The sequence below is a fragment of the Balaenoptera borealis genome, assembly GCF_965194805.1.
Source record: "Balaenoptera borealis genome assembly, chromosome: 12".
Classification (NCBI taxonomy): domain Eukaryota; kingdom Metazoa; phylum Chordata; class Mammalia; order Artiodactyla; family Balaenopteridae; genus Balaenoptera; species Balaenoptera borealis.
In genome coordinates, this window is record NC_138869.1 from 62,996,195 (window position 1) to 63,011,547 (window position 15,353).

General features: G+C 38.4%; 1 protein-coding gene and 1 pseudogene across 2 annotated transcripts in view; both read right to left on the reverse strand.

Moving 5' to 3' along the window:
• Positions 1-9,222, reverse strand: part of LOC309607968 (CAP-Gly domain-containing linker protein 3 pseudogene) — a 67,298-nt pseudogene extending 58,076 nt beyond the window's left edge. The window contains exon 1 of the transcript in view: positions 1-9,222. This exon is cut by the window's left edge and continues 58,076 nt beyond it. The product of the transcript in view is annotated as a CAP-Gly domain-containing linker protein 3 pseudogene (transcript).
• The window catches only part of KHDRBS2 (KH RNA binding domain containing, signal transduction associated 2), a 699,319-nt gene that overhangs the window by 348,834 nt on the left and 335,132 nt on the right, over positions 1-15,353 (reverse strand). The gene's annotated exons all lie outside the window — the stretch shown is intronic.

Consider the following 15,353-nt stretch of genomic DNA (forward strand, 5'->3'; position numbering starts at 1 on the left):
GACATGGTGTGCAGTCGCCCCCCCCCCACACCCCACCAGCACTCCTGCACTTTCTCTAGGCTGCGCAGCACTACAACCATTATTAGAGCCACAGAAAGGGCTCAGGGACAGACCATAGCACTCTACCCAGCCCTTTCCACTCTCTTCACACATACACCAAGGGAAGTCCACCAAGGGTTAATAAGGGTAGCATTTAAAAACATCAAAAAAATCATGGGACCATTAAGTCCACCATGGTCCACACACCCCTGTGTCTTTGATTGCAAACAGAAGTCCACTCCACCAATCTCCTGCTTCTTCACACATTAGCTGTGTGCAGAAACCTCTATAACTCTCTGGTCTCAGTTCAACACATTTTACAGTTCAAAACAACACGTCATCTGATTGTTGTGAGGTCTGAGTTAAGCACATTACACAGAGCAAGCATTCAGGAGCTGTTAGATCTTTTTGCCGTCGTCATTATTACTGTAAACTACCCCAGCCCCCACCCTCACTCCTGATGTTTTTATGGTTTTTGTCCCTAATTCAGCCTCTGACTTCTGTATTCACACCTAAGTCATTTTGCCTTGTTCTCTGTATACAGTTTCCATGTGCAAAAAAAGCCACAACTGAACAAAATACCCTGTATTCTCTTGGACGAAAGTTCCATTTTCTTAACTGAAACCTGGCTCCCTTTCTCTGCAATCCAGTTAGTGTAGGATATTTCTGCACATGTTGCATCTGTCAGGGTCACAAAGAGGAGTAGGTGTCCTCCATCCTCAGCAGTGTTGCATCCAACAATTAGGTTGCTGTTTGGTGGGTTAAAAACGCCCACACTCTTAAGGAGAAGGCCATTTGGCAACATTTTTTCATATGCTGTTTTCATAAGCCTTGTAGATGTATTCTTTCATTTGTGACTTTAAAGTTTGGCCTATTCCAACAAAACATTCACTAATACAAAAGATTTCAAATAGCCATATGACAATCTGACCACAGTGCTCTCTACTTCTGTTCCACTTCAACACACATTCTTATGGTTAAACACTTGACCTTGTATTACTCCATTCACTTGTTAAACACTCCATTTAAGCTCCATCATTCTTGTTTACAAGTTTGTTCCTATCCTGTCTTAGGTGTTCTTACTTCTACAGCATTGTTCTTTTCTTAAAATTTAAAACCCTATTCTAATTTCTTCTCTTTATTGTAACGCTCCTGCCTTCTGCTTTACATCCCTCCTCTGTTGAGCTTTGACCCCATGATCTGTAATTCAAACCATGACCTTGACAATGCTTTCAACTTTCTTGGCTCTTGTCTCTACCTCAAATCCACCTAACACAAACCCAACTCTGGGCCAGTACAAATCTCTATCCCTTAGCATCCACACTCAGGTTGATGTGGCAGCTGGAAGGACAGACAGAGCTACAGAAAGACACACTTCAACATCAATGGTGCCACAATAACCTCACCTAATGCCACCCAACAGCATCTGGTTCTTCAAATGTTTTAGGGTTTTCCTAGTATCTCCTACTGTCCACAAGTATTTCAAGTTTTTTACATCTCCGCAGTCTTCTGACCCAACATCTCTGCCTTTACACTTAACAGGTAATACACACTGCCTCCTACTTCACAGGGAGTTATTGGATGAGATCCTTAAGAATGGAAATATTGATTTAGATTAAAAATATAACAGCATACTGTTAGTAACCACATCACTTGCCAATGCTTTCAACTACCTGCATTTAAGGACTGCCTATTGAAAATCATATTTAAAGCTATCACTAGTTTCTTTAAATATTTAATCTTAAATGTCACGAAATTTCAGTTAATGCAAATAAGAAATATTGACTTGCAAAACTTCTTGAATTTAAATATTATGGATACATCAAACATAAGTAAATCAAATTTGGTAGCTCTTAATAAAGTCAGACAATAAATGAAATGGAAAAACACAGATTTCTTTTGGCATTAACAGGCAGTAAAATGATCCACCACACACTGCCAAGCTGCAGAGTTCTGTAGACCATTTCTGAAATGTGGTATGTAGTTTGTGGCAACCATCTGCTGAAATCTCTTTACTTCCTGTCATTCAGCTCACATAAAATTAAAATACCGATAGAAACAATTTCTGCAGGGAAATTGGAAAAGTCAATGGGAAAGTCAATAAGGGTTTCATGAGATTATACAGTCTATTTTCTTGATATTTCTACTATTCTTATATAACAGAATTAAGAATAAAATGTAACAGAAAGTAGACTCTGCCAAGTGCAAGCAAAAATGTGAGGACAGTTATGGGTTAGGTCAAATGTAGTACAGTATAAGATTCACCGCAGAAATCAAGTCTGCTTTCAATGGCAGCTCTAATAGTAGGAAAATTAAAATAAAAAAGTAAACCTTAGCTCTATAATAAAAAACTATGTGTAAATGTCACGGTTAGGAACTTCTCGACTCCCCACCTCTGGGCTCACATATTCCAGCTTGGTATAGGTTTTGCCTTTTCAGTTGATTCAAGACTTAGTTCCCATTTCATTTAAAAAACACCAAACATTAGAATCCCTTGTCTCAGAAAACACTATGTCACTATCAAGATTGGTTGATAAATGTAGAGAACAGAATGAATGCTTAATTTTGTGACTCTGTTATCAAGTGTTTTTCTGCACCATGCAGGCCCCTGACTTGGCTTCACGGCTCTCTGTGATGATCCCAGGGCTCAGAAGCATCCTCTTTATAGCCTCCATTAACGCATTTTTTTGTCTAAGCTGATCTCCTGGTCTCTGAAACCTACTTTCCTGCTTGGATCTAGAGTTCCTATTCTCTCTCACTTAGTCTGGTTATCTTTCCTGACCATCGGTGGCCCTTAACTCTATAAACCCTGGATATCTTCCAGTTCTTCTGCCCTGGTCTCTTCAGACCTGTATCTTTCTACTGATACTGGAACAACTAGCAAGAACTACCCATTCCAGAAAGGGTTTATGGTAGCGTCACTCAAAAACTATTGCAATAGCTCAGGATAATCAGCAGACACCAACTAAATTCTATATCGGGGTAAGACAAAAAAATCTGTAACTTAAAGTTATACTTTCAGTTCATTTACAACTGGGCAAATGGTGCATGCATTCAAACTAATACAACTGATTCTATTAATCTGTCAATTATTATTTCATGCTGAAAATGCTAATTTAGAAGAAGAACATATTAATATATATATTGGACATATAACATTGGGCAACATTCTTAGAGATGGTCTTTATAATTTTGAAAGTAGTTTGACTGTTTATTATAAGTAAAATTCAGAGTCAGAATAATGTGGGTAAACTTCCACTGAATATGTGTTTTTAAAAAGAAACAAATAAATATTTGCTAAAAAACTTAAGATCTTTATAAGCCAGTGTTTCCTGAAAAAAATCATCTGCACACCATGATAATTGTTATGTCGTGAAAGAATACCCTATAAAAGGAAAAGTGAAATCTTTGGAAATTGGTTGTGGTTCACTATTACAAAATGTTAAAGCATAATTATCTAAAGGATATTAAAAAGACCATAAGCATTGATCACATTCTATTCGTTTTTGGAAAAATTACAAATAAGCATATTAAGATGCTTTTCTAATTTATATTTGTGAAGCAGCATGGGGAAAATTGCATTTAAGCAGGGAGTTTTTATAATCAAGTAACTGATTGCTAATAATCACAATTATGTGCAGTTTGAGGTTTTCAACAGCATTGCTGTGGTCAAATTAAGTGGGATAATTCAGAAGCAATATACACATTGAACCTCAGACCAATAAAAACATGACTAGCTTACACTGATGCGTTTTATAAAGTAAATATAAAAGGTCAGAGCTGCAACAGTTCAGCAAGAAGCATTATGCCTCCATAAAATCACAACAGCAAAATTCAGCTACAGGTAAACTATTCTAAACATTTAAATAAATTTGCTGTATGAAAATGACCAATTTTCTTACTTCTATAGAAGTTTATTTTTGATAAGTGTTATATATATTTGAGAGCAAATTTTGAGTCAAAAGACTTGATCTCAATGAGGTAAAGAGCAGAAAAAACACGTTGAGAGATTCTGGCTCAAGTCAGATGGGATCAGCAGGCTCTCCATTGTCTCTCCCTGTGCCGTGTGTGAAGCAGTTATTTAAGGACTCCAGAAAGCGTCATGAATGTTGGGGGAGAATGTGAAATGACACTGAACTGGTGGGGGAGTTTTCTGCTTTTTTAACCTTCCATTATTCCCCAGCCTGGACTCAAGTCAGTCCATAACTTGGAAGTGGCCACTGTCACGGTTAAAGAGAAACCTGAGGGGAATTTTCCTTATGGGTTCTGAAGCAGGTGAACATTATATTAATGCTGCATCAACAGCCCTACAATAAATTTTCATTCAATGATTCTTTGGCAATTATTTACTGAGTGCATATCATGAGCCAGGCATTTCTCTTGTCTCTGGTGACAGTCAATAAATAAAACAGACAGGGATCACTGGATCTTGCATTCTAGTAAAGGAAGACAGATAATAAACAATAGACCCAATAATTAAGCAAATTATAAGGTGGTTTAGAAGGTGATGAGTTCTTTATAAAAAGATAAGACAATATAGCAGGGTAAGGGGATCAGGAGAGCCAGCAGGGGAAGAAAGATGAAGTTTCAAGAAGGGTTTTGGGAAGATTCATTGGAAAAAGTAAAACATCTGAACACAGATTTGCAAAACATGAGGAAGTCTATGATGCTGAAATAAGGGGAGTGGGTTTCAAAAAGAAGAACAGCCTGAACAAAGGTAAAGAGCAAAAGTTAGAGTGGCTGAGGCAGAGGGAATGGGGAAATCACAGAGCATGAGGTCAAGAGGGTCCTGAAGGCCATAATAAATTCTTTGACTCGGCTCGAAGCAGGGGCCATTGTAGGGCTTTGAGCGCAGGATTCATATTAACTGCTGACAGTTTAAAATGGATCATTCTGGCTGCTATGTTGCAAATAGATTATGTGGAGGCCATAGAATAAATACAATAACTACAATAGCAATTTTATAGGGCTTTCTTATAAAATATTACTCTGTGATCATACACAAATATGTGTGTATATGTATATACATATATACATATGTGTGTGTGTGTGTGTGTGTGTGTGTGTATTCTTTGCTGAGAACCTACTAGGGACTCTGATCCATGGAAATCACTCCAGGAATAGTAATTTATGACTTTATTTATGATCTAAAGGCCAGATTGTCTATACCTTATAGACAATCTTCAGTAAACATTATGTCTCACAACTAAGCTTTGATAGGAATTGGGCAGGATCAGGCAGAATCTGAAGGGCAGGTCTGTTGTGTTGCCAGTCAAAGGTATAACCATATGTTTTGAAAGTTTACAGTTAAGTTCAAAAAAGCTGGTCTATGTACTGACGGAGGGCTAGTTTGGGTTATCACTGATTTACAGAAGAATTAATAGGGATGATAAATGGCAGTAAAAGAAATAAGGAGTCTCCTTAGGATGCCTGTCTTGGTAGAAAGAAACATGACCTCAAGTCTCAATCAGCTTGTGAGGAGGCAGTAACTGCGGGCACCTCCAAGACTATCCTCAGGAAACTGCTGTTATAACACAGACGACATAACACGCATGCCCCCAGTTCTGTGCACCACTGCAGTCGTTCCTAATCCATGGGCTGCAGGCCCCAGGAGGTCAGATTTTTTGTGGGAGGTGTCAAGCTTTTGCAAAGGTGTCTGTTTATCTACATTTGCTTGTGAATTTTAGTTTTCAATTACTGTAAAAGTACAACTACTACATTGGGAAAATCTAGTAAATTACCCAAAGTTAAATATGTTTATGATATGGGGGGGTCTATTTTTATCATCAGAAAATAATGTTATTTATGATAAATATTATGGATATATGCCAAAAATTATTGATGTTCATCTCTGTTTTATGACAAAAAATAATGCCAGTTATTTAGGCCAGGTAACTCTTAGGTTGTGACAATAAAATAAGATGCTAATTTTATGAAAATCAGATGCATAACTGTTGTTTTGGAGACAGGTATGATTAAAGAGAAAAGATTCTCAATGGTAAACATATTTGTTAATCAATCTGTTCTTATTTCTCACAAAGATAGCAGCAGACTCGTTGATTATCAAATACCACTTGAGTTGGTTGCTACTTAATAGTGAAATAAAGCATGGCAGTAAAGATGCTTGAAGGGGACACTGATGCAGTCAAATATGTGCACAAGTAGAGAATGTCCCATGTCAATCTGTTTTACCTAAGACTATGTTCTGAGCATGAGATGAGATGGTCTAAGTTGATGCTAAATTATGGCACTTAGTGTTATGTAATATGTTATGAATCTAAGAGAACACCTGAGAATACAGAAATTTCAGGATGAGAGAAATACAATTTTTGTAAGGACTCACTTTCCATAAGCAAAGATACTTATATAATATTTTCTGAAGTGTGCTGAGAATAAGCGAGATAATTTCCTAAACAAAGGGATTCTTGGTCAAATAAATATTGCAAATAGGGTTAAAAAGTTAGTGAAGCTTCGGGACCCCTCAGAGCCTTTAAAATAGTAATTTGGGTGTGAATCTCTAAAAAGAAATACTGAAGGCAGCATTTTCTAAACTTAAGTGACCAAAGGGCCCTTCTAACCTTTTCTTTTCCCATATACCACTGTGTAGAATGAATGTTTCACGAAATATTTTGCAAAATGGTCTTCTAACCTCTTAAATTAAGAGAGTTCCCTAATGTAGTCTGATTGGGGCACACAGTCTGCAGAATTTTACAGGCCCCCCCTCATCCTCCACATTTTGAAGTGAAAGCCTGTATATGAGCCTTGATAAATCCAAGTGAAAGGTTTCTTCTTGATAACCACACTTGTGATCTATAAGTTAGAATAATTTTTTAGCAATATGTTAAAAAGTAAGCCTGAGAAAACTTTGTTTCCTCCAGACAGCTTTTAAGAATCTCATACTTTGCCCTATGGAATGGCCAATTTTATTTTTTTCAGTTGACTTTATGAAATGTAATGTTATCTAAAGACAGACTATGATTCAGATCCAGAAATGTACTCCTTTCCCTCTGAACACACTGCAACACAAAATGCCAAACCTCCTTGTACTGCAGTTCATTACCACATGGATCCATTTATAGAAAAAAATCAAGAGTGAACCTGAAAAGTCTATTACTTAGGGTTCACTGTATCAAAATTGGTGTTATAGAGGGGTAACACTGCTCTTTAGAAACCCACACATATCATATATACATATGTTGTTGTACAAGAATTTCTGGTAAACATAAAAATTCAGTTAAACATTTTTAACCTTTCACATTGCAAGAGGCTACTTCCATCAATCAATATTTACTGAGGCAGACAGTGCATGTAGGTGTATCAGGCAGCACGGGGCTTGTAAAGTATAATCTAACTCTGATTTCTGACTTCAGGGAGCTGGGTTTCCAGGGGAAAGGGGACATATACATGTGCAAATAATACATCCACTGTCACTTGCACTTCTCTCCAGCATATTAGACCTGCACTAGCATATTGATCCAATTTTAATTTGATTCTGAAAGTAGACTGACTATTTCTAAAAGATGAAATTTTTTTCTTCCTTGAAATTAACAACCTATTATTAGTTGTTGTGATTGGATTTTTGAAATTTTTTAAAAGTAACTTCTGAGGAACAATTAGCTAATGTGATTTATAGACATTGTGTTACCTAAAAAAATAAATTAAGCAATCATTGTGTTGGTCCAGCTTTCAAGTGATTTTGACATAAATAACAGATGAATGAGCTACATAGCAGTGGCAGAAAAATGCTTCAAAAGAAAACCACTTGAGCAGATTTCTACACAGGTGTTTAGGCAAAAATAGAGTCTGTCAACAGGATAAAAAAATCTTTAGTCAAATATGTGTACATTTTGTTCTACACATGAGTAAACATCTGGATACCTAGACATATTTAGATATTTTAATGTTTAACTTATATTGCATTATATTATAAGTAATTCAGGAATATCAATGGATAACTGCAGAGAATTTGTTAATTGCAGCACTTGGCTGAGGAGTGTAAGTTAAGACTTGTTGCTCTTTGGTAAAGGGGAGTTTGATGTTTACTACCTAGAGCTGAGATGGAAAAAAATATAGGGAAAATGCTGAAATCAAATGATAAGAGCTCAGAGGGTTTTTCCATACCCTTCTGTGAGGGCTTAGGGTTCACCATATGCAAGCAGCCAGGTTCAGGTCCACGGCCCTTGAAACATCTGCCCCCAGACCAATCATGCCCTTATGCCTGTGGAGCCTTGAAGGGCTTAAGAGGAGGCAAGAGGGCCCAGATTCCAGGCTGCTGCAGTGTGGCCTGGAGCCAGGCTTGGGAGGAGCACAGGAGGACATCAGGCCTCCTGCTCTTTTCCTATTTCTGAGTATTTACACTCAGATAATAAAAGTCAAGAGGGATTTGGAGAGATGTTTAGTTTTCAGGTCAACATTATTTTCTGCAGTTACCTTTGCCCCTGTAACCCCATCCTTGATTCATGTAAGTAGAGGCCACAAAGCAAGGGGGGATGGATGTTTTCCAGATTGGTTGGATGTGAGTTGTGGAAAATCTAATATCCTAATAATATCCTAAAAACAGTCACTCCGATCACCAATACATGGAAGCATTTCTTTCATTATAATATTATACAATTATTTTTATTCCCAAAGAACCAGAAATAAGTAACAGGTACAATTTAAATTATGTATGTTCTGGACTGCAGGAAAACTTTCCTATTATAGAGAATGTTAAGGCATTTTCTTGGGAGGAGATTAGAGAGCAATGGGGCTCCCAATATTCTGAGGGATAATGTTTAGAGAATCACTTCCAATGATGTGGAGGTTTGAGTGACTGCAATAAAGTAATCTAAAGTGTAATAGACGACCCACAGTCAAGTTTCTTCACTCGTGTATATTTTTATAGTGAACTACATTTCCTGATTTTATTACTTAGATAAGAAGTTTAGGGTCAGTTGGCAACAGTCAGTAAAACTTCACATTTATGCAGCGTATACAGAATTTTACTCCTGCTCAAAGTCTTATGATTGATATTGAGGGAAAATAAATCTCTGGATAAAGTACTTTCTAAATGTAATAACTTGATATAGCATTTGTATCCTGCTTAAAATGAAATTTGGAAGTGAGAATTATGCTGAAATGTAATGAATTACAGTTTGGTCGTAAAATTACCTCATCATAAGGTAAAATATTCATTCATTTAAGAAGATAGAGAGTAGGGGCAAGATGGCAGAAGAGTAAGACGCGGAGATCACCTTCCTTCCCATAGATACAGTAGAAATACATCTACACGTGGAACTGCTCCTACAGAACACCCACTGAACGCTGGCAGAAGACGTCAGACCTCCCAAAAGGCAAGAAACTCCCCCCGTACTTGGGTAGGGCAAAAGAAAAAAGAAATAACAGAGACAAAAGAATAGGGACGGGACCTGCGCCAGTGGGAGGGAGCCGTGAAGGAGGAAAGGTTTCCAGGCACTAGGAAGCCCCTTTGCGGGCAGAGACTGTGGGTGGCAGAGGGGGGAAGCTTCGGAACCGCGGAGGAGAGCACAGCCACAGGGATGCGGAGGGCAAAGCGGAGAGACTCCCGCACAGAGGCTCGGCGCCAACCAGCACTCACCAGCCCGAGAGGCTTGTCTGCTCACCCGCCGGGGCGGGCGGGGGCTGGGAGCTGAGGCTCGGGCTTTGGTGCTAGCCGGGAGGGAGTCCAGGAAAAAGTCTGCAGCTGCCGAAGAGGCAAGAGACTTTTTCTTGCCTCTTTGTTTCACGGCGCGCAAGGAGAGGGGATTCAGAGCGCTGCCTAGACGAACTCCAGAGGCGGGCGCGAGCCGCGGCTAACAGCGCAGACCCCAGAGACGGGCGCGAGCCGCGGCCATCAGCGCGGACCCCAGAGACTGGTAGGAGACGCTAAGGCTGCTGCTGCCGCCACCAAGAAGCCTGTGTGTGAGCACAGGTCACTCTCCACACCGCCCCTCCCGGGAGCCAGTGCAGCTCACCACTGCCAGGCTCCAGTGATCTGGGGACAACTTCCCCGGGAGAACACACGGTGCGCCTCAGGCTGCTGCGGCGTCACGACGCCTCTGACACCACAGGCTCGCCCCGCCTCCTCCGTACAGCTCCCTCCCCCGGCCTGAGTGAGCCAGAGCCCCCGAAGAAGCTGCTCCTTTAAGCCCGTTCTGTCTGGGCGGGGAACGGATGCCCTCAGGCGACGTACATGGAGAGGCGGGTCCAAATCCAAAGCTGAACGCTGGGAGCTGTACAAACAAAGAAGAGAAAGGGAAATCTCTCCCAGCAGCCTCAGAAGCAGCAGATTAAAGCTCCACAAACAACTTGATGTGCCTGCATCTGTTGAATACCTGAATAGACAACGAATCATCCCAAATTCAAAAGGTGGACTTTAGGAGCAGGATATATTAATTTCCCCTTTTCCTTTTTTTTGTGAGTGTATATGTGTATGCTTCTGGGTGAGATTTTGTCTGTATAGCTTTGCTTTCACCATTAGACATAGGGTTAGGTCCGTCCATTATTTATTTATTTTTTTTTTACTTAAAAAAATTTTTTTTTCCTAATATATGTTTTCTTAATAAGTTTTTCCATATTTTCTATTTTTAGAAATTAAAAAAAATTTTAATAAGTTTTTCATATTTTTTTATTTTAAAAAATTAAAATTTTTTTTCTTAATAAATTTTTTTCTTAAAAATTTTTCTCTTATTTTTTACTATAAAAAATTAATAAATCTATTTTTAAAAATTAAAAAAAATTTTTTTCTGAATACATTTACTCTTAATAATTTTGTTTCTTATTTTTTATTATAATAGCTTTATTTTATTTTATTTTATCCTCTTTCTTTCTTTCTATTTTTTTCTCCCTTATATTCTGAGCTGTGTGGATGAAAGGCTCTTGGTGCTCCAGCCAGGCATCAGGGCTGTGCCTCTGAGGTGGGAGAGCCAACTTCAGGACACTGGTCCACAAGAGACCGCCCAGCTACACGTAATACCAAACGGCAAAAATCTCTCAGAGATCTCCATCTCAACATCAAGACCCAGCTTCACTCAACGACCAGCAAGCTACAGTGCTGGACACCCTATGCCAAACAACTAGCAAGACAGGAACACAGCCCCATCCATTAGCAGGGAGGCTGCCTAAAATCATAAGGCCACAGACACCCCAAAACACACCACCAGACGTGGACGTGCCCACCAGAAAGACAAGATTCAAACTCATCCACCAGAACACAGGCAATAGTCCCCTCCACCAGGAAGCCTACACAACCCACTGAACCAACCTTACCCACTGGGGACAGATACCAAAAACAAAAGGAACTATGAACCTGCAGCCTGTGAAAAGGAGACCCCAAACACAGTAAGATAAGCAAAATGAGACGACAGAAAAACACACAGCAGATGAAGGAGCAGGGTCAAAACACACCAGACCTAACAAATGAAGAGGAAATAGGTAGTCTACCTGAAAAAGAATTCAGAATAATGATAGTAAGGATGATCCAAAATCTTGGAAACAGAATAGACAAAATGCAAGAAACATTTAACAAGGACGTAGAAGAACTAAAGAGGAACCAAGCAATGATGAAAAACACAATAAATGAAATTAAAAATACTCTAGATGGGATCAATAGCAGAATAACTGAGGCAGAAGAAAGGATAAGTGACCTGGACTATAAAATGGTGGAAATAACTACTGCAGAGCAGGATAAAGAAAAAAGAATGAAAAGAACTGAGGACGGTCTCAGAGACCTCTGAGACAACATTAAACGCACCAACATTCGAATTATAGGGGTCCCAGAAGAAGAAGAAGAGAAAAAGAAAGGGACTGAGAAAATATTTGAAGAGATTATAGTTGAAAACTTCCCTAATATGGGAAAGGAAATAGTTAATCAAGTCCAGGAAGCACAGAGAGTCCCATACAGGATAAACCCAAGGAGAAACACGCCAAGACACATATTAATCAAACTGTCAAAAATTAAATATAAAGAAAACATATTAAAAGCAGCAAGGGAAAAACAACAAATAACACACAAGGGAATCCCCATAAGGTTAACATCTGATCTTTCAGCAGAAACTCTGCAAGCCAGAAGGGAGTGGCAGGATATACTTAAAGTGATGAAGGAGAAAAACCTACAACCAAGATTACTCTACCCAGCAAGGATCTCATTCAGATGTGATGGAGAAATTAAAACCTTTACAGACAAGCAAAAGCTGAGAGAGTTCAGCACCACCAAACCAGCTTTACAACAAATGCTAAAGGAACTTCTCTAGGAAAGAAACACAAGAGAAGGAAAACACCTACAATAACAAACCCAAAACATTTAAGAAAATGGGAATAGGAACATACATATCGATAATTACCTTGAATGTAAATGGATTAAATGCTCCCACCAAAAGACACAGACTGGATGAATGGATACAAAAACAAGACCCATATATATGCTGTCTACAAGAGACCCACTTCAGACCTAGAGACACACAAAGACTGAAAGTGAGGGGATGGAAAAAGATATTCCATGCAAATGGAAATCAAAAGAAAGCTGGAGTAGCAATTCTCATATCAGACAAAATAGACTTTAAAATAAAGAATATTATAAGAGACAAAGAAGGACACTATATAATGATCAAGGGATCGATCCAAGAGGAAGGTATAACAATTGTAAATATTTATGCACCCAACATAGGAGCACCTCAATACATAAGGCAAATACTAACAGCCATAAAAGGGGAAATCGACAGCAACACAATCATAGTAGGGGACTTTAACACCCCACTTTCACCAATGGACAGATCATCCAAAATGAAAATAAATAAGAAAACACAAGCTTTAAATGATACATTAAACAAGATGGACTTAATTGATATTTATAGGACATTCCACCCAAAAACAACAGAATACACTTTTTTCTCAAGAGCGCATGGAACATTCTCCAGGATAGATCATATCTTGGGTCACAAATCAAGCCTTGGTAAATTTAAGAAAATTGAAATCGTATCAAGTATCTTTTCCGACCACAACGCTATGAGACTAGATATCAATTACAGGAAAAGATCTGTAAAAAATACAAACACATGGAGACTACACAATACACTACTTAATAACGAAGTGATCACTGAAGAAATCAAAGGGGAAATCAAAAAATACCTAGAAACAAATGACAATGGAGATACGACGACCCAAAACCTATGGGACGCAGCAAAAGCAGTGCTAAGAGGGAAGTTTATAGCAATACAAGCCTACCTCAAGAAACAGGAAACATCTCGAATAAACAACTTAACCTTGCACCTAAAGCAATTAGAGAAAGAAGAACAAAAAAAACCCAAAGCTAGCAGAAGGAAAGAAATCATAAAGATCAGGTCAGAAATAAATGAAAAAGAAATGAAGGAAACAATAGCACAAATCAATAAAACTAAAAGCTGGTTCTTTGAGAAGATAAACAAAATTGATAAACCATTAGCCAGACTCATCAAGAGAAAAAGGGAGAAGATTCAAATCAATAGAATTAGAAATGAAAAAGAAGTAACCACTGACACTGCAGAAATACAAAAGATCATGAGAGATTACCACAAGCAACTCTATGCCAATAAAATGGACAACCTGGAAGAAATGGACAGATTCTTAGAAATGCACAAACTGCCGAGACTGAACCAGGAAGAAATAGAAAATATGAACAGACCAATCACAAGCACTGAAATTGAAACTGTGATTAAAAACCTTCCAACAAACAAAAGCCCAGGACCAGATGGCTTCACAGGTGAATTCTATCAAACATTTAGAGAAGAGCTAACACCTATCCTTCTCAAACTCTTCCAAAATATTGCAGAGGGAGGAACACTCCCCAACTCATTCGACGAGGCCACCATCACCCTGATACCAAAACCAGAAAAAGATGTCACAAAGAAAGAAAACTACAGGCCAATACCACTGATGAACATAGATGCAAAAATCCTCAACAAAATACTCGCAAACAGAATCCAACAGCACATTAAAAGGATCATACACCATGATCAAGTGGGGTTTATCCCAGGAATGCAAGGATTCTTCAATATACGTAAATCAATCAATGTGATACACCATATTAACAAATTGAAGGAGAAAAACCATATGATCATCTCAATAGATGCAGAGAAAGCTTTCGACAAAATTCAACACCCATTTATGATAAAAGCCCTGCAGAAAGTAGGCATAGAGGGAAGTTGCCTCAACATAATAAAGGCCATATATGACAAACCCACAGCCAACATTGTCCTCAATGGTGAAAAACTGAAACCATTTCCACTAAGATCAGGAACAAGACAAGGTTGCCCACTCTCACCACTATTATTCAACATAGTTTTGGAAGTGTTAGCCACAGCAATCAGAGAAGACAAAGAAATAAAAGGAATCCAAATCGGAAAAGAAGAAGTAAAGCTGTCACTGTTTGCAGATGACATGATACTATACATAGAGAATCCTAAAGATGCTACCAGAAAACTCCTAGAGCTAATCAATGAATTTGGTAAAGTAGCAGGATACAAAATTAATGCACAGAAATCTCTTGCATTTCTATACACTAATGACGAAAAATCTGAAAGTGAAATTAAGAAAACACTCCCGTTTACCATTGCAACAAAAAGAATAAAATATCTAGGAATAAACCTACCTAAGGAGAAAAAAGACCTGTATGCAGAAAAGTATAAGACACTGATGAAATAAATTAAAGATGATACAAATAGATGGAAAGATATACCATGTTCCTGGATTGGAAGAATCAACATTGTGAAAATGACTCTACTACCCAAAGCAATCTACAGATTCAATGCAATCCCTATCAAACTACCACTGGCATTTTTCACAGAACTAGAACAAAAAATTTCACAATTTGTATGGAAACACAAAAGACCCCGAATAGCCAAAGCAATCTTGAGAACGAAAAATGGAGCTGGGGGAATCAGGCTCCCTGACTTCAGACTATATTACAAAGCTTCAGTAATCAAGACAGTTTGGTACTGGCACAAAAACAGAAATATAGATCAATGGAACAGGATAGAAAGCCCAGAGATAAACCCACACACCTATGGTCACCTTATCTTTGATAAAGGAGGCAAGCATATACAGTGGAGAAAAGACAGCCTCTTCAATAAGTGGTGTTGGGAAAACTGGACAGGTACATGTAAAAGTATGAAATTAGAACACTCCCTGACACCATGCACAAAAATAAACTCAAAATGGATTAAAGACCTAAGTGTAAGACCAGACACTATCAAACTCTTAGAGGAAAACATAGGCAGAACACTGTATGACATACATCACAGCAAGATTCTTTTTGACCCAGCTCCCAGAGAAATGGAAATAAG